We start from the raw sequence: 21049 nt of genomic DNA on the forward strand, positions 1-21049 counted from the left end.
AGCTCACTCATGAGCGCACGGTCTAGACTACCCTCGTGCATGTCCAGATAGACCTGCAACAACTCCATGGCATGCAAAGAGGAGGTGGCTTGCCCGCAGTCTTTGTAAGCTCTGACCGCCAAACCTGACATGAGCTTACAGCCTGGGAACCCCAAATGAAACGGCTGATCGGTCTATTACAGAGGGACCAGCAAATTCAACAGGAATTCCATCGGCTGCAGTGTGAGTGAGGAGCCCACAGGGAATGGTTACCGGGCGAGACGAAGGCGAGTATGGATCTCAACACCGCGACAGTCATATGAACCGTCCACAAAAGCTGCTTCAGCGTGCTGTAAGCCCAAACACGTGATGCAACAATTGTGACCGTCAGAGAGGAAAAGGGAACGACCGCATCCAGAAACACACGGGTGGAATGACATCTTGAAAAAGACAGGAAATAGGACCCATCACCAGTGCCGGAGCACACAGGGGAATGACCGCGGCAACACTGAACATTGAACTGAAACGGTTCTGAAAGGGAACTTAGCTATGCCATAAAGTGTTTCAAATAAAAAAATAAAAAAATACGTTATATGAAAATTATTTTTAAATAAAGTATTTTCTTTAAAAGACAAGATGTGGTCTTCAAAAAGCCTTTTTCCAAAAGGTATCTTGAAAAGGGGGCTTGTCTTATATTCAGGGTCGCCTTATATTTTGGAACAATATTCTACTACAGAAAAACAAGTGTAATGTCTACCTTCCTTAATAAGTTAGTTCAGACAATAATTTAAAAACAAGTATATATATATATATATATATATATATTATCATGTTGTTGTTGCAACACAGAAGCTTTGCACAATATCACTACGTGAAATCTCACGGCCCACAGAGAAGGAAATGAATTGTTGAATAAAGTCTTTAATTATGTTTGTTTTTTTGCGCACCAAAAGTATTCTCGTCGCTTGATAAACTTAAGATTGAGCCACTGTAGTCACTCGGACTATTTTTTTAACGATGTCTTTCATAACTTTTGGGCTGGCCAGTTTCGATCCCTTAAGAGGCCTATGGAGGAGGGATCCAGCTCTCAGATTTAATCAAAAATATCTTAATTTGTGTTCCGAAGATGAACGAAAGTCTTACGGGGTTGGAACAACATGAGGGTGAGTAATTGCTGACAGAATTTTCATTTTGGGGTGAACTAACCCTTTAAAGGCTATTGTCCACGTAGCTCTATATTTATTACCACAAAAAAATATTATCCAATTACTCAATCAAAATAATCGACCGATTACTCAATTACCAAAATAATCATTCATGATAGCCCTAGATTAATTCAAACATTTCAAAATGCACCTGCATTGGTTTGCATTTTGTGACTTTCAGTCGCGGCAGTGGCTCAGTGGTTCATGTAGGTTGTCTACAAACCAGAAGTTTGGTGGTTCAATCCCCGGTTCCACCTGACCAAGTGTCGAGGTGTCCATGAGCAAGACACCTAACCCCAACTGCTCCCGACGAGCTGAATGGCGCCTTGCATGGCTGACACTGCTGTCGGTGTGTGAATGAGTGAGTGAATGGGTGAATGTGAGGCAAAATGTAAAGCGCTTTGGTGGCCATTGGGTCTGTGAAAGCGCTATATAAATGCAGTCCATTTACCATATTTTGCCATTTTAAGATTTCTTAAAAATAATCTTAAAATATCGTCTCGTCTTGTTCTCGTGAACCCAATAACGTTTATCGTCTCGTGAGCTAAGGTTATCGTCACACCCCTACTAAATGTTGTACTAATCCTGAATACTTTTTCATAGATATCTCAGGGCTCCTTCAGAATGACACTCTACCCTGCTCTAAAGTGACACTGAAGAACTTCAACATTTTTCCTCATGCAAGTGCCCAGCAGGGACCATGTGCTACAAGGTGAATAACCCTTTAACTGTTGTTGTTTTTAAAGACCTTATCAAAAATTAAACACTATATTTAAGAAATGAGGTATGAGAGAATGTGTGAAGATCACAATGTGCAGAAACCCTTTAGCTGTGACTATATTCATAATACAGTAAAGCAAAGCAAGTGACTAATAGCTTTTATAAAACGGTTACCACAAAACATTAAAGCTACACTATGTAACTTTTGGCCCTCCAGCAGAAGAATAAAACTGCAGAAGAACGGGGTTTCATAGTATGAAGGGACATGGTGGTCGAAAAATAAAATGAGTTGGGAGTAAAATGCTTTTGCGTTCTTTCGCATATGTTTTGCGAGAGAAGACAAAGGTTTTGCAAGCGAACAAAAAGTTTCTCGGGAGAACGCAAAGGAAAGTCTCTCACGAGAACACACGTTTTGCGAGAGAACACAACAGGCTTTGCGAGAGAATGCAGAAGTTTTGCAAGCAAACGCAAATATCTTTGCGAGAGAATAAAAAAAGTTTGTGAGTCAACGCAAATATCTGCGAGAAAATACAAAAGTTTTGCGAGCGAATACAAAGTTTCTCGGCAAAAGCTTTGAAAAATACTTTTTCCTCTCATCCCATATTTTTGCCACCACCATGTCCCTTTAGGGTTTCCATATCAAAGTGTTTTAAGCGTATTAACTCTTGTGATGTGTGCGTGTGAGAGAACATGAGCATGACAAACATGCTCCTGAACACTAAATATTTCTCTTATTTTCAATTTCCCCCATTCAATTTCAATGGGTGGTCATTTTTGACCAATATAAGCTCAGATCAATGTGCCCTACAATCAGTCAGTTAAAAAATAAATATAAAACCTTTGAAAGAAATCGAATATAAAATTGAAAGAAAAGAAGTTGACAAAAAGATAAAATCCAATATTTGGTGATAATATAGCATAACGAGAGATTTTGAATCAATTTTTTGTAGGCCGGGAAAATGATCGGGAACACCACAAATTTGACTTTGTGCCATTTTGTACATGATGAAAGCATTTCAAAACAAACTTCCTGGTTAAACATTAAAGCGCACTAGTGCGATAAATTGTACAGAATAGTTTAAAATTTTATTCAATATTGTCAAAATTACACACACATAATTCTTTATTTGGTCAAAACATTTGTTGCATGAGCTCAGATAAAGGAGGATCAATCAGAACCAATAAGAATAATAGAATGCTAATTGAAAGAAAACAAGTTGACATAAAGAAATGAATCCAATATTTGGTGAGAACATAGCATAGTGATAACATTTTGACACAAAAAAAGACAAAAATTAAATAAAAAAATTGGGGGGAGTTGTCATACCCTGGGTGAGTAAAGTCAGTAAGTTTTACTCCAATGTGATAACATTAACTAGCATTTTCGGGAAAAAGAAAATTATCTCCAGGTCAAAATGACCCAAACACAACTTGAGGGTTAAGTATGACCTGTACAGTATCAAAATATATGCAATGAAATTAATTTTCCATTGAGGGGCTATTGTGTAGGCAGAGAGTGTTTTGAATTTATCATCACATCTGTATTTCTCTCCTCTTTTTAGAGAATTTCGTAATTCCAGTGCCAAGACTGTTTCTTCTCTGATCCTCTTGGTGGTTTGTTTACTTTTGCTGGTGAATTAAACATGAGAAGCCACTATTAATCACTGCCCAGCGTCTGACTACACAAGAGTAGAAGTCATTGTCAAAGCACTGCATCTATTGTCAGATTGGATTTCCACTAAGACTGAACTTGAGAATCCTAACCTGTAATAAAACAATAAAGCTCATTAATCTGGAGAGATCTCAAAGAAAGAGTATAGGACACCGCCTTCCCCAGACTTCTCTCCTCACTTATCTATTCATCGCCCTCTTCCTCCCCTCCTTTCACCCTTACTCAAGTCACTAAAAGTTTACCAAAAATGTCGATATTAAACATTTGATGTATCTTGTGAATCTTTTGTTTTTCCCTTTCATGTTTGGTATCATTTTAAATGTCTTTGGTGAAATTGAGCCCATTTTACTAATCACACTGATTTACTTACTGTATATTATGTGAAAGATTGAAAGATTCTGTTCCTTTTTGGGTGGTGTCTCCTCAAGATACCTGATAATCATGGCTCATTTGGGGCACGAGAGTAGGTTCAACAAATCCAAAATATAATATTGGTGTAGTAAATATTTATAACTCGTTTGTTCTGGTCTGGGTATTTAATGGAAATTGGCAGAACAGTCATTGGGAATATGTAACTAGAAAACCCCCACACAGTGCTGTGAAGTTTCTTGAGTCCTTAGAACTCACACACTGTAACACCGTGTCTCTCCCCACTGTCATGTATGCATTTCTTTGTATTTTCAAATGTGTAATTGTGTTAAACACATTGTGCTCATAGCATAGGACACACATTATACAGTAGTTGGTTGTGCTACTACAGTACACATAGACTAGTTGAGTTTATTCTTTAAAACACACCACTGCTTTACTGTAAGTGTATGCAATATTTAGGTTAAAGGTTGTTGATGCTATGCATTCTAGACCATGTTTCTTGTATCAATTGGAATGAGTGTAAAGGCCAATTCACACTGCACAGATAATTGTCGGATCAGTGTGTTACCTCGTCGGCGTCTGTTAGCTTTGGTCGGGGTTTGTTTTCACCCGACTAAACATTTTTAATCAGCGTTTGTCATGTCTGTTGGGGCAGTGTGAAGTCTGTGAACATGAGTTAATTTTCAGAAATGTCTAAATCCAACTGCCAACTTGTTTGTTAGTGTTTGTCTGTGCGATGTGAATTGGCCTTAACATTGGAATTGCCCACCAATTTCAAGTTACAAGTGACTGTTGAATTTGTTTGTCTCTTATATGGAACACTGCTATTTCCCATATAGCTCCAGTAAAACCATGTACAAGAGCATAGAATTCCCAGGTGGCTACAATGTGATTCACAATTGCATTATCATTTTTGAATTGTTTTCTAATTGTTTATTTAATTGTGTAATTGGCATGATACATTTTTACCTGACAAATACAATTTTATATTTGATTTATTCTGTATTCTTCTGAAATCATAATGACCAGTATAGATCAAGTGAAGTCTTGTGTTTCCGCAAATCTGCATTGAGGATAGATCAAACTGAAGGCCTGGCTACATGAATTGAGCATGGCACTTGTCCTTTTCAGGATTGCATGGCCTATCCCTTTGTAGCTCATTCCAGCATCTCAGGTCATAAGCAGGGAAACACCCTGGATGGATGACCAATCCATCAACATGTTAATCTGTAAATCCAATGATTACAAGTGTATATCTCTTTCATGTTTCACACTCTCTTTAAAGGTTTGATTAAAATTTTGCAATATCTCAGACTTTCCTTAATGCCAACTTATTGAAACATTTTGGTGACATCTACTTATCTAGTGACAAAACAACTCCTCCTGTTGTAACATGTAACAGAAAATCAAGAAAATTAACTGGGCAGCACAATGATTTCACTGAGAACAGCAACAGCATTTTTCATGACAGAGTTTACATGCTGTGTTCTATTTCACGAGTTCACACTTACATGCAATTAGAGGGAGCAAAGTTTAATGCATATTTGGACTGCTGAATCTATATACACCTCTTATCATTTTTTTTGCCGAGTGCTCTCCACCCGTGTTAATTATCTGAACGTGCTCCTCCCGGACTTTGTTAACAAAACATCATATTGAGGAATAACCTTATTAAGCCTTCTCAAATCTAAGTTTTCCATGTTTCGTTATAGATATCTGGTGAGAATTAAATCAAAGATTAATAGGGTTTTAACATTTGGTGATCTGGTACTTATTTATTGGTGGCACTGGCACATGCAATCACAACAATATTAATATCCAAACTATAGTGAAAACACTTAAGCATGGTAATATATGCCTAGATCAGCAGTTTAAGACATTAAATTCGTAAGCACATAACACAAGAACACTTCTCTTTAGATACAAACGAGACTTTCTTGATTATTCTAACACATAAACTAACATCTAAAACATAAACATATGCGCACACACATTCAAACGAGTTGCAGAAATCAAGAAAGTGAGGAAAGAAGTTAATGTGTGAAATGATGAAATCCCACGTTACTAGCAATATGCACTTTGTAAAGCCTGACCTGAACAAACCATCAATGATTAATTTAACCCTTCTATCGTTGCTTAGGCAGGGTTATTACATTTTATATCAATGCACCATTCAGCTAAGAATCTGGAGGGCTACTTGTGTTTGAGTTCCTTAATTGTGTTCATTTTGGGGATCCCCTTTGTCGGTGTCCTTTGCTCGAAAAGCGGGTTTGTTGATTGGCTGGTGTGTTGTCGTGTCTTAGGGGTCAATCACGTTGGTGTGTTTGCGGCAATACTTAACTTAGAACATGAGACTCAACGGAAAGAAAAGAAACTAAGGAAAAGAAAATAAGACGAGTAGTTAGATGGCTTGAATAAAGCTGTCCTTAACCCATTTTAATCTCTCTTGATCTGACTCTGTCTGATCCTTTGTTTATGTCCTGTGATTTTAAACTGAGGTATCTGTCCAGTCTCCTGGAGAGGTTCTGACCAATTAGCTATCATTTTTGGTTCAGATGTGGCTGTTTCTCCTCCTCTCACCATAAATTAAGAAGTAGCCCTGCTGAAAAATCCAGCTAAAACCAGCCTAAGCTGGTTGGCTGGTCTTAGCTGGTTTAAGCTGGAAGTAGCTGGTTTTAGCTGGTCTCCCAGCCTGGCTTAGCTGGTCAAGCTGGTCTCCCAGCCTGGTCAAGTTGGTGGTCAGCTGGTCTCCCAGCCTGACTTAGCTGGTCAAGCTGGTCTCCCAGCCTGGTCAAGTTGGTGGTCAGCTGGTCAAGCTGGTCTCCCAGCCTGATTTAGCTGGTCTCCCAGCCTGGCTTAGATGGTCAAGCTGGTCTCCCAGCCTGGTCAAGCTGTTGAACATCTTACCTAATTACAAATTAATCAGATTTCATAGTCCATATACAGATAAGGTTTTAGCATCATAGTTAGGCTGGCTAGATGGTACAGCCTAAATTATTATAGTTGTTAATACAACAGTATATCTGAACAGTATAAAACAAAATTATATTAAAATTATTAAATTAAATTATAATAAATTAAGTATTAAAATAAATTATAGCATAAATCTGTAGCATGCCCGGACTCGATTCAGATTCAAATATCGTTTGAACAAACACATTCACCATAGTTGTCTGACCAAGTATAGTCAGCTTTTTTATTTTTAATAAGTGTTTCAGTTGTGAATAGACTTGTTCACAAATTACAAGTAAAACAATGTCTCTATACAATGACCAATTTAATGTCATATGTAATCGCAAAACTAGATAAGCTGTACAATATCTTAAGACACCAAACACATGATACACATAATCTGATACAGGTTTATTTTACATTAAGTTCCACTCACAAATTCCACAAACATAAAACTGATTGTGTCATTGAAGACTGCAGTTAGGGGAGAACAACTGACAGTTAGACAGAAACACAGCAGCACTACACCAAAACATCTGCACTGTGGCACACCTACACCCAAAACTTGTGTGTCTCCTTAATACTTTCCACTTAAAAAAAAAAAAAAAAAATAACATTTTAAATTGTTACAATGTGATTTTCTTTATGTATGTCTGAAAAGTAGTTTGACACTTAAGTTACACTATGAATGCAATATTATATATATATATATAATACAAATAAAATCAAAAGCAAAGTGATGGTATAAAAAATATTGCAAGCACGTTTACAAATAAAAAAAGAGGTTGTGTTAAATTCTTAAACTAAGTGCCACTTTGTCCCACTATCACCTGCTGCAGGGGTGGCATTTTGCACGTTAATGGGTCATAGAACTATACACAATGAGTTTTAAATTCATGATTTAATATTAATGATATTTTAAATTATGTTATATGTTTTAATTCTAGATGTTTATTTATATGCTGCGTGCCTTTGGAGTGTTTTAATGCGCGTGCGCGTAAACATTCGAGTCGCATTTAAAGACTGGAGCGCGCGCGAGAGCAGATGGAAACGAGGAAACGTCATCAACTGACAAACAGCAAAACTAGCGTTTCTTGCTGTTGTTTTCACTGCTTTTAGGTAAGTTTAGTAAAAAAAAATCACACAAATAATACATACAAACGTTCCTGACACCTTTCTTAAGTGTAACTGATACGCATCTGTTGAATATTTACTTTATAGAAATGGTTTTGTGTCTTCGAAAAAGTCCGTTAGCATCTCAACCGTTTTCAGAAGAGGTAAGTTAAGGCTAACTCTACAGACTTAGCTCTTGTTTATATAAGTTTGGGGTTTTAACCACATCTTTGTTTAGATAACAGTTTTTGATAATTTTGTTTTGCTTGTAATTTGTTAATTGGTGATTGGAAGTAAGCTAATTTATTTAGCCTAATAGAATGCACTGTGCTATTAATCAGTGACGTCACTTACAAATATTGATTAAAAAAATGTGATTTCAGGAGCGACAGAAAAAAAACTCTACAATAAAGGGTGAATTATTGTTAAATCATCATCATAATAATTTCATATGCATTTATTTCACAATATATATTATCTTAAGGTTATATATATATATATTATTCTTTCTCTTTTCTGCATTTCACCTCTGCCTAGCTTGGTTCCTTGTAATAAACCCTATATTCTATTGTAAATCCTATTTAACATTGTTGGCTCTGTGACAAATTGCATGTTCTGTTCCTAGATCATCATGTTGATGGCCTGCTGCACCCCCTGTCCAAGACAATCTCCACGGCTATGAACCATATGATTAGTAAGCAAAACCTCAAACATACAGTGCTCTACTGTTCAAAAGTTTGGGGTCTGTAAGATTTATGCTTTTGAAAGAAGTCTCACATTTTAGAAATCATTAACCCCAGGTTTTTTCAGTGAAATTGTCCTTGAGAAGCCTGTAGGCTAGATAATCAGCTAATAATAAGTGACAAATATAATGTTCATAGTTATAATAATTCATTTAACTATTATGATAATATCATGGTCATTGGTATATTTTATTTTATTTCTCTAGGTCTGTCTTGAATTATGTTGGCCAATGAGACAGACACCATACTGTCCAACTCAAAGGTATTTATTTATTCGTATGTATGTTTTATTGATAAATACTGAAATTATTTTTACTTATAAATGCTGAATGTTGGTCAGGGGGTCGACAACTTTAGGCACGTAAGTTATTTTTCACAGATATCTGGCCAGCTTACTCGTGGCTCATACTCTTAGCCTTTAAAATGTTTGAATTTATATCCCCAATGCAATATCAGGGGTAAAGATATCATTAGAGTTCTTAAAGTTATGGCTATGCTCTTGTCACCAGATGAGGTATAATCCCTAGCGTTTGGACCTGTGATTCTTCAGGACAAGATCTTGATGCCATCCACACTCAGTACATGAAGAAGGTAAGTTTCACAATAGCTGCCACTATCACAAATCAAGAGACCGAACACAACAGGCTTTCATCCGTATGAATTCATCCATATGTAGTATTTTTAATGACTTAGGTAAAGTTGGTCTTATATTCACACATTTAGCCTTTTTTGCTTAAGAACGTTCTCAATAATAAGTGCAATAAAGCGCATTTTTGCAAATTAGAAGCAGCTACATGATCTTGACAACAAAGATGGTCAACTACAACATTTTCCACAATCGAAATCAAAATGGGCAAGTATGTTTTAATGGCATACTTACTTGCGAAAACAAAAATGGCTGCCAAAATTGACACTGTCGTGCTGAACATTTTCCTGTTTTTTTTTTTGTCGTGGTAAAGTCTTAAATTTGCCTTTTAGAGGACTTAAAAAGGTCTTAAAAGTCATTAAATTTGCTGTTAAAAAATGTGCAGATACCCTGTGTATGCGTTTCATATATTAGGTCTGTGCATCCGTCTTAAAGGGACAGCAGCCTAATGTTCCCGCAGCTGTTTGTGTCGCCAATGGTGATCAAACAACAAAAGAGAAAATGACCTGTAGCTTTAACAAAAATTAAATGAATTAATAGTTATATTTCATTTTTACAGTGAAGACTTATTTTACATTCGATAATTCAATTTATGTACCTGATGAGTTCGATTTTCCTAAAAAACATAATGCACTGCTTATTTCAATTGTATTTTTCTTCCAATGTATTTATCAATGCTTGTAATTTGTTTATAATTTTCTATTCAGATTAGGGCTGGTCCGAATACCATTTTTTGAGCTTCGAAGCTTTGGTAGTAATGATCATCGAATATTCGAAGCTTCGGAATCTCTATATGTCTCAGAAATCCCAAGTCTCTCGGAAGTTCCGGGAGTCTCCCGCATATTGATAGTGGCTCCCTGATGCCCGCAAATTAGTTCAATTCTCCCGGAACTCGCGAGGTCCAAACCGTGTTGCGCGCGCACGACAGAGAGGGAGAGAGCGAGAGACCTTGTGTGTGTGTGCAAATGTGCGTGTGTTTCTTGAAGCGCATGTAAGACCCAAAGGTCAACAATACTGAACAATCACCCCCCATCAACAAAACTGAACAGTAGCCCCCCCCCCCCCCCCCCCCCCCCCCCCCACCACCACCACCACCACCACCACCACCCCCACCCCTACTTGCCAGGATGAATAAACTTTTAATAAACTACAGAACAGCGCGAGCGGGAAGCGGCGCGCCTCACGCGAGCAGAGCTTATATCAGGGTTCCCGCGGATCCTTAAAAAGTCTTAAAAAGTCTTAAATTAGATTTTTAAAATTTAAGGCCATAAAAAGTCTTATAAAGTCTTATTTTTACTTATGAAAGGTCTTAAATTTTAGATGACACTTTGACTTAGACATATCTAAAAGATTTCCAAATTAAAACCATCTAATTAGCGTACGTATTTTTATTTATTTATTATTCTATCTTTGTGGATTTGCTAGTTCACGTGACATTTCGCGTCACTCGCGAGTCGCGGCAGCATAACTGTCTCCTGCACGCGAGAGGAGAGAAGGAGAAGAAAGGTCGTAACGTTAAATGTCAGTTCAGTTGTAAGTTCATTCTTTATGTGCGTATGGTGTGCGATGTGTATTGTCTATTATGATATTGTAATCATTGTTTTAACGATGTACGAGGCACTGCGAGCTGACATCGCATTTGTCTCGTGCTTTCACTGCGTGATGTGTGCAGTGTAACTGTTATGTCCCCAAATTAGTTTTTGTCTTATATTTATATCATATTATGTTCTTATATTAGAATATCACATCAGAAAGAGTGCCGTTTTCCCATGCACAATTCCAAGTGTGATATTTATGTTGTACAACAGTTAAATTAACAATAAGTTAACATTGAGTTACTTGTTAGACACAATATTGTCAATATTGTTTGTTTTCCCTTTATTTCGCCGACTATAATTTCAAAATGAAACCGTAGCAGAGTCTCAATGCAACACAGCGATGATTTCTTGACTGAAATCCGCGTTTTGAACGAATCACTTGCTTCTTTCCCGAATGAATCAGCCGTTTGAACGAATCGGTTGAATGAATGACTCCCTCAACTCACTTATTAAGACAGTGATTTGCCGCTGCGGTTTCATATTTAAAGTACCCTTTAAATAAAATTTTAAAATTAGAAATCATTTCATATTTAAATATTGAATATTGATTTAAAAATATATATCTCATAGCTTTTTTTTTATGCAGTTGTAAATGGAGTGTAAATATATTAATGCCACTTCTGATGCCGCTTCTGTCACCTCTGCACTGCAAAGATGGATTTTGATTGAATGATTTAATTTGACAGGTAACAGTGGTACTGTATGATTATTATATAATTAAGTATTATTGTATAATTACTGTATAATTTAATTTGAATGATAGTATTTGACATTAAAGGTGATGCATAACTCTAAATAAGTTTAGAAAAAATGTCCATATATAGGTGAAAATGCCCCTGAAAAAATCAATTTAAGGTGGCAAATATTGCCCCTTAATTAAAATATTAATTTCTGTCACTGCTGTGAACTGACCACTGCATAGAATATGAAAAATTTGAATATCTTCGTGAGTCAGCTGTCAACAACAGACCTAAACCAGCCATGGCACCAGCACAAAAACACAATCAGTAAAATATCATCTAATTATTATCAACAAAACGTTGAAAATATCAAGATATTTTTTTGTCAATACTGCACAGCCCTAATGTATGGTATTAATTTTGATTTCTTCAGGTCTTAAAAAGGTCTTAAAAAGCCTTAAATTTGACTTTCAAAAGTGTGCAGGAACCCTGTTATATGCTCCGAGAACGGACACTGCACTAGTGATATAAAACACACACACACACACACACACACACACACACACACACACAGGTCTGTTAACTTAAGCGATATTTTTAATAAGGTAGTCTTATAATATTTTTCTCACTGACAAAGTAGGGTAGATTTAAATAAATAAAAACAAAATTTAAATAAATAAAAACGAAATTTAAAAAATAAATAAAAACGAAATTTAAATCAATAAAAACGAAATTTAAATATAGAAAAACGAAATTTCTCCTATATTTCGCAGTAGATTAATTTAGATTGATAATAAGGGGTAAATAGGATAATACATTTTGTTTGTATTATTCTATTTTCAACAATGTCAAAGCAACGCAGCTTAACCCAAAATACAAGCTCAGGCACTTCTGTCCATACAAACTCCGCTGTTCTGCGCTCTAGCCAGAGAATACTCCCGTTGCAGGAACACTTTTAGTAGTCCAAGAAGAAGCAAATATATTTATTAAGTAGCTATAACAAAGTTATATGTTAAGTATTATATTTCACCAGATTTTATAGTGTAAAACATATTCAAGCGCGAATGAGAACCGTTTCGAGGGGGATGCCAGGTGTGCAAAAAAATCCCAGAATATTCGAATGTCACATTTTCAAATCGAATACCAACCCACCGAACGAATATTTGAATATTCGGGTCCAACCCTAATGCAGATTCACTTCTCTACAAAATCTCCCCAATTATTCTATAATAATTAATTATTTTCAAATAGACCTAAATAAATATTCTGATGAAATTTTTTATATATCGCAATATATATAGCAGAAAAACAAAATATATATTTTGGAAGAGGAAGAAACTGCGGTATTCTCATCTGGCCACTGAAGCAGAACAGCGAGGATGGAGAGTCCGGGTTTATCCATTGGAAGTGGGTTGTCGAGGTTTTGTGGCACACTCTACAACCCGGTTCCTTAGAGACATCGGATTCAGCGGCCAAGAGTTGCGTCGCACAGTAAAAAACTTATCTGAAGCAGCAGAAAGGAGCAGCAACTGGCTGTGGTTGAGACGGAAAGATTCTGGCTGGCTGTGTACAGGCCGCCACGCTACGGTTTCGAAGAATTCTTGAAAACTTGACTCTGTTGGTTTAGTTGTATAGTTTGCAGAGTAGTTACAGTTATTACGTCCTGTGTATTTTGCGTGAATGAGGATACAAGGATATGAGGTGTTTGGACAGATATTGTGTTTTGCAGTAGTATGCCATACGGAACCGTTGCCACTGACCGCTTTAACGACTGCAGTGGGGCTCGACAGCCTTAGTCAAACGGGTTGGCGCGTATGGTCGGGTTGCGGAGAGATCGTGAGAGATTGTGGGTAGGTCACATGTGAACTGCGAGGAAGGAGCAACCTCAGCAGCAGGAGGGATGTAGAGGTCAGTAAGCTGGACTGAGTTGAGTGGGGGACGGAGGGGGGTGACTCTGGGACGCCAGAGTCACTGTCGAGCCCTCTTGAGGTGTCGTGGGCTAGTCGACGAAACACTGAGGACGGAAGGTGCCCACTTGAAGACCCTAGAGATGTCCGCTACTCGGCTCAATCCAGACGGTTGTCATGCTGATCCATTGGGGAGACCGCACTGTGGTTGCAGCCGTTGTGTGTACTGACGCGCCAAATACACTGCAGCCGTTAACGCCAGACAGAAGGGGAGTCACACCACCAGATGGAAAGAGGCGTAAATGGATGGAGAAGCAAAGGTTACTGTAAAGCTACGTCTTAGTTTTGCTTATCTTGGCGAAAGTCGAGTACAAATCAGCATGAAGTTTTAACTATCTTGGCGAAAGTCGAGTACAAATCAGCATGAAGTTTTAACATCTACTCTCGTGTAATGGAATTCATTTTTCATCAAGTTTTTCAATATCGTGCAGCCCTAATAGTGAGCATATCTTAAATGAAACCTGGAATGATAATTTGTGATACCAGATGAGATGTATGTATGATAGATTTTTAACTGTACTATGTTTGTATTGCAGGTTTTCTGGGATCCCAGCGGAAGGCATCAGATGTTGGCCTGTACAGATGTACCTGTACACCACACGACTTCTGCTTTTGCATGGATGGCACGGCCGAACCAACAGCTACAAGGAAGAAGGCAAAGGTTTTGTCAGAGGACACTAAAAAAAAGAAAAAGGCATAGTGACAAATGAAAAGCCAGGACGAGGATCACCATTGGTCCAGCGTTCGCTCGCTGGCGTGAGCTACAGGAGGAGGAGGGGTGCCCGACCGATGCTGACGCTTGCCTGCACACAAATGCCGTTTCCAAGGTGACACAGATAAATCATATAAGCAGTGTAGTATTTTCTGGTATTCCGGCCACAGCCGATGGTGTTATGAGTGTAAAAAATGCCCACAGCCCATTGTTCATTTCTACACACAAACACAGCCCGCCACAGTGCAGGGCTCGAACAAATAAAATCGACTCATGTCAAATGTACATTAAATGTAGTGAACGTTCCCACGACTCAGTGCCCACAAACACTACAGACAACATATCCCACGGTTTCTGTAAAACGAAAACCAACACACATAAGTTACAGTCAGCTCAGGCCGACGGTGTTTTTAGTGCAGTAAATGTGCCCGGCCCGCCGTCCCGCGCCCACATTCACTCACAGACATGTTAGCACTAAGCCGCTCGCTCTCTCTCAGCAGACTGCTATAACAAGGGAATCGAGCGCGGCCAGGCTGCCCGCCTCAAACACTGCAAGCACACACAATCTAAAGACACGGGAGGCTGACCCACTGTCTATAGGCGGACCGGTTGACTGTTTGTTGACTTTTGCGACAGTGCTGCGGAGCTTGTGGCCTCTAGGGACGCTAGACGTGAAAGTTACAGGTCGAGCGCCACTAGTGGCCAAAAGTTCCGCAGTGTGCCTTTAAGTCAGCCAAGAGGTCACACCTTCATGTATTGATCTTCTACTGGTCACACGTTATAAATGTAGAGCAAATTCACAGGTCGCAGTTCACCAGACTTGAACTGGAATGCAGTAAAATATGAAACTTTTTGCGAGAGCTAGCATTTCCAATCTCCCACATTCACATGTAAATGAATGGAAGTCAATGGAATGAAAAGTGAAGTGTGACCACATGAGAATAGCCAAACAGTATAGATGATTGACAAAATTATACACAAAGAAATGTGCATGATTGGCCAAAATTGTACTGTTCTCAACAAAAATATGACCCTGTGAGTTTGGTAATTTGTAGAGTAGGATTTGTGCACCTGCAATGAAGAATTTAAAAAGGTGTAACTGATGTGTTGTGTCTGTGAGAGAGAAAGGAAAAAAACTACATGTTTGCAACTCCTAAAACATTTTCTCGAAGACTTGACATCTACTCTGTTTTGCTTCAATAATACTCGATATAATACATAATGAGTCGATATTCTGATCATGTTTTTTCAAGCACAATTTATCAATGCCAAACCACATCAATCTTATTAACTATAATTTATTTTGTATAAAATGAATATACAGTACCGGTCAAAAGTTTGGAAACATTACTATTTTTAATATTTGTTGAAAAGTCTCTTTTGCTCATCAAGCTAGCATTTATTTGACAAAAAAAAACAGTAATATTGTGAAATATTATTATAATGTAAAACAGCTGTTTTCTATGTGAATATATAGTAAAGTGTAATTAATTCCTGTTTATAATATATCATGTGACACTGAAGACTGGATTAATGATGCTGAAAATTCAGCTTTGCATCACAGGATTAAATTATATTTTAAAGTATATTAAAATAGAAAACCATTATTTTAAATTGTAATTATATTTCACAATATTACAGTTTTTTTCTGTATTTTTGATCAAATAAATACAGCATTGATGAGCAGAAGAGATTTCTTTCAAAAACATACTAGTAAAGTAATACCATCAGATCATCTTTTTTCTTTGTTCATCTGGCTGTTATAACTCATGTACAACAGCATAACAAAATCTAAAGTTAGTGATTTAAGGGCCAAGAGACCAACTAAAACAAACACTGATCACCATAATGGTAACTTAAGATTCCAGGGGGGTTTTCTCCTTCAGTGATTCTGCTTGTTACCATCAGGTGTCTTCAATAATACTTAATCATCACTCAATTAATCACAAAATTATCTCATTAACTTAAACACTGCTTCAGTGTTCATTTAACACTGCTCAGAGTTTATATAATTCACACTGATTTTCCTGTGCCTTTACAGTTAAGTCAGTTTTTAGTTTTAGTTTTTAGGACACTTTTTAGCATTTTAATCATTTCAATTAATAATTTTGTACATAACTGTTACCATATCACTGGTTTGTTTTAAGGGGCTGAAATATCAAATAAAAAAGCAATTTGTTTGAATGGTTGCCTGTGCTCCTGAAGATTATTTAAAGTGTATTTGGAATTGTTTACTTTCTTTGTCACAACAACCAGTGGCAGGAAAAATAGAGAAGACATAGAGTCAGCCAGCCTGACCAGCTAAGACCAACACTGACCAGCTAAGACCAACACTGACCAGCTAAGACCAACACTGACCAACTAAGACCAGCCTGACCAGCTAAGACCAACACTGACCAGCTAAGACCAACACTGACCAGACCAGCTAAGACCAACACTGACCAGCTAAGACCAACACTGACCAGCTAAGACCAACACTGACCAGCTAAGACCAGCCTGACCAGCTAAGACCAGCCTGGCCAGCCAAGACCAGCTAAGACCAGCCAGGCTGACCAGCTAAAACCAGCCTGGCCAGCTAAAACCAGCCAGGCTGGCCAGCTAAAACCAGCCTGGCCAGCTAAGACCAACACTGACCAGCTAAGACCAACACTGACCAGCTAAGACCAGCCTGACCAGTTAAGACCAGCCAGGCTGACCAGCTAAAACCAGCCTGGCCAGCCAAGACCAGCCAGGCTGACCAGCTAAAACCAGCCTGGCCAGCTAAAACCAGCCAGGCTGGCCAGCTAAAACCAGCCTGGCCAGCTAAGACCAGCCTGACCAGCTAAAACCAGCCTGACCAGCTAAAAAAAAGTGTTCAAAACCCCTCTAAAACCAGCCTGATAAACCAACTATGACCAGGCTGGGAGACCAGCCAAAACCAGCCTGACCATCTTAGGCTGGTTTTAGCTGGATTTTTCAGCAGGGAGATGTTTTATTTATATAGCGCCTTTCCTTAGCTCAGGGTCGCTTTACAATGTACATATATATTTACACACCCGCACACACATTACCGTCACATAGGATATATACAGTAGGTACTCAACCAGAATGCCTATTACCGCCGCGACTCGTGCCGCGGCAAATTCACCGCGGCAAAAATAAACTAGTCGCATTTCAAAGTTGTTCGCGAAATGACCACCAGGTGGCGCAAAGGGGCATTTAGCAAAACAGCCGCATTTTGAAACGTAAGTGCAGGGCTAATAAGTTGAAACTGCATGTTAAGGTAATAATTGTATTATTAATTAAAGACAGACAATTTGGTTAATGTTATTTAAACATACGATCATACAATTTATAGTATAGCCTGCATAGTAGTAGTAGCTATAGGCTATACACGTTTATTTGTACGAACTATTATATATCTCTGTTTGTAGGCTATCTGTTTATTAAAAAAGGTCTTGTAAAAAAACAAGAATGAGACTGATTGAATATGTAAAAAATAAAATAAAAATAAACAAACGAAACAGAATAGAACAAACTTTTAGAACAAAAAAAATAATAAAAATAAAAATAATTTAGCCTAGGCTAACAGAGTCGGTTAAATTTAACGAAAGCAAAACGTAATTAAGTAAAAGTACATTCTAAACAGAATATAACAAACTTTTAGAGCATAACATTTTATTAATCAAAAGTTGAAATAGGCCTATCTCGCAGTCAGTGAAAATAAATTAGGTGCAATGTCGCTAAACTTTTGAGGAATGAGAGGAGTGAAGATCGCTGACTGCTGAACTATAGTAGTATACTACCGAACTTCTGGGCAATAGTCAGCGAGATAAGTCGTGGTCGAGTGGTAGAACTTAGGTTTCAATCATTGAGATGACACGGGTTCAAATCCCGAATAAACACGGTTTTTATAAAATACAATTTCCGTTTTACACAAATGAACAAATAGGCTATCATCCAACAGATTGACTGAATTTATATCAATCTGTATAATAATTCTAATCGTAATTTCAAAAGAAGTTGTTAAAAAAATAAATAAAAAACTTCATGGGATTTTAAATAGGCTATAGAAAGAGTTTTTAAAAACATGGTTGTGTAGCCTAACAAGGTGCGATTTGCTGGTGGGGGATTCCCCCCTCCACAGTAATCAATGCTATAGCCTAATTCACCAATAGACCATTTAAAATATTTTTTTAAATATGCAACACGCACGTTTGAACAACAAACAATAGGCCTACAATCTGAACCGGCGCTTCTGCTCCTCTATTGAGAGATAACATGCAGCGCGTTTCAGTGACGATCCTGGTTCCAGTGGCCTTGGCTTAATACATTCACGGCTTTTCAAAATGTCACAAAGCGTTTTGAGATGTTTTTGAACGAAATATTGAAGTTTATAATTAAGTGTTTTGGCACACATTATTCTAAAATCGGGTTTTATTCTGGCATGTTGAATTAGAGGTCGACAAACGCGGCGGCGCTTTCACTTGAACTTATTTTTTATCATAACAGCTAAGAAAAACTTAAAAGGCTATAGCCTACTCCGTAATTTTCGGTCATACAGATAAAATATCATCTTTTAAAACTGTAAAAGGTCTACAATAGGTTAACGATCAAACGTTTTCTCGCTCTTGTGAGCGAACACACACTGGAGAAACAAACGTTTTGGCTTTTCAGTGAGTAAATTCATGGCCGAGTGGTAGAACTTGCGGTTTGATCATTAAGATGACACGGGTTCAAATCTCGAAAAATCTTGGACTTTTGTAAATTTTATATTAGCCTATTAATGCATTTTATATCCTATTAGTAATGCAGAGAGAGTTCTAAAACTCTGTTACACCATAGCCTATAGTTTTTGCTTAGAGGCTATTTATCAAATAAAATTCCATGCATTTCCATTTTACATTGGAACATATAGCCTAGTATCCACCAGAATGACTTTACATCTATATAATAATACCAGTCGTCATTTCAAAAGCAGTTCTGTAAAGAAATAAATATATAGCCTACTATATATATATTTTTGGATTCCCTACATGGAGTTTTTAAAACATGGTTTTAAGCAAGGTTTTAAGCGATTTGGGGGGATTTCCTTCTGGTCTAAACATCCCTGCTTCTGCTGAATTATTTGAATCCCCCACCCCCTTCCTCCACAGTAATCAATGCTAATAGGCTACTTCACCAATAGACCATATACAAATTACAATATATAAAATAAAGATATGCAACAGGCACGTTTAAACGACAAACAATAAAATCAAAACCAGCGTTTCAGTTCGACAAACGCGCGCGGCGCTTTCACTTGGATTTATTTTTCTCATAACAGCTAAAATAAGTTAATAGGCTACTCCGTATTTTTTTGCCTACATCGTTCAAAACTGTAAACTTTTATTCATATTAGGCTAACAACTAAATTTTAGCTGTCGTCTCCGTCTCTCGTCTCTGTCTCCGGGAACTGCGCGTCACAAAAATGAACCGAAAGCCACTTGCCTCAGCTCAGTCACGATAAGAAATCGCTATAGGCTATCTAAAGCATTTAAATGTCTAAATGTTTAATAAATGTTATCTGATTATGTAATCCATCTGAAACTGAGAGGTACAGAGGATCTACTCAAACATGCTATGATGTGAGCGCTTCCCAATGAGGAAAGGACAAGGCAAGGGGGGAAATCTCGCTCTAATTAAATGTAGGCTAAATCGCCCTGAAATAAAATGTAAAAACAGATCAAATAATTTATTTGTCGAAATGTTGCGATATTGTTTCTGTTAAGTTCATAATTATTCTATAAATGTTATTTAGTTTAACAGCAGGACCACGAAGCACTGTGGTTCGAGATTTATTTGAATAAAAAAGAAAAAGAAAAACGTATTGAAATTGAACGAATTATTGAAATGATATTTAGTAATAAGTTTCATGACAGAAATATCACTACATGTAGCTTACATTATTTAATTCCTTCATTATCAACACTTTAATAGCCTAATGCCTGAATAGCGGTTTAAGTGTGAATTGCGACTTCTCTTTAAGTCAGTCTCAGACTAGTGGGGGGTTTGGAGGGACAGTGGCTTTATCGTGCGCAGGACAAAAGGTGTTAATGTTCGTCTTTCATATGGAGATGTCGGATAGCCAGCCCGATGAGCAGGCAAAGGCACAGTTCTTTTAAGGATACATCTCTCGATGTGTCCAATGCCCTATATTTTAATTAATTATAAATAGGCCTATAATTGTGGCAGAAACAGAGCTCTTTAATTCGCGATCAACCTCGTTTTATTGTGAGGTGAATTCAACAAGGCATGCTGTGTCTTTGAAGTAACAAAGGCTAAATAATTTGTTACAGTTTTTTTGGAGGGAGGGAGACAAAATTAACTTGCCAAAAAGAGATCCAGCGCGAGAGAGAGGCAAAGAAAAACACATGTTCTTAATTTATGTCGCTTAGGACTATTATCGTTTTGTACTGTTTTTTTTGGCAATACAGATTTAAAATGTTGCAAGAATAAGATTCTGTGTTTCTTATTTTGCATCGCAAAGGAAATAAACTGTAAACTCAATGCAACCCTGTTTAAATGAATAAATTGTTCCGACACTTATGGGGTTTCAAACTTTTAGTGTTTTTACATTTTCATTTGTTTTTATATTGAAAGCAATACTATTTAGTATTATTTAGTTATTTTGTGTAGCCAAGTTAACAAAATCAGTCTTTTCTGATTTGT

At 37.4% G+C, this 21049-nt stretch overlaps 1 long non-coding RNA gene across 1 annotated transcript; it reads left to right on the forward strand.

Annotated features, from left to right (window-relative positions):
* The first annotated feature begins 7681 nt into the window (after nucleotides 1-7681).
* LOC130101801 (uncharacterized) lies at nucleotides 7682-9344 on the forward strand. Its single transcript, XR_008809044.1, has 5 exons — nucleotides 7682-8019; nucleotides 8122-8177; nucleotides 8639-8707; nucleotides 8963-9018; nucleotides 9266-9344. It is a non-coding gene; the product is annotated as an uncharacterized LOC130101801 (long non-coding RNA).
* Nucleotides 9345-21049: the final 11705 nt, after the last annotated feature.

This window comes from Rhinichthys klamathensis, unplaced genomic scaffold (assembly GCF_029890125.1).
Source record: "Rhinichthys klamathensis goyatoka isolate OS25496 unplaced genomic scaffold, OSU_Roscu_1.1 h1tg000262l_1, whole genome shotgun sequence".
NCBI lineage: Eukaryota > Metazoa > Chordata > Actinopteri > Cypriniformes > Leuciscidae > Rhinichthys > Rhinichthys klamathensis.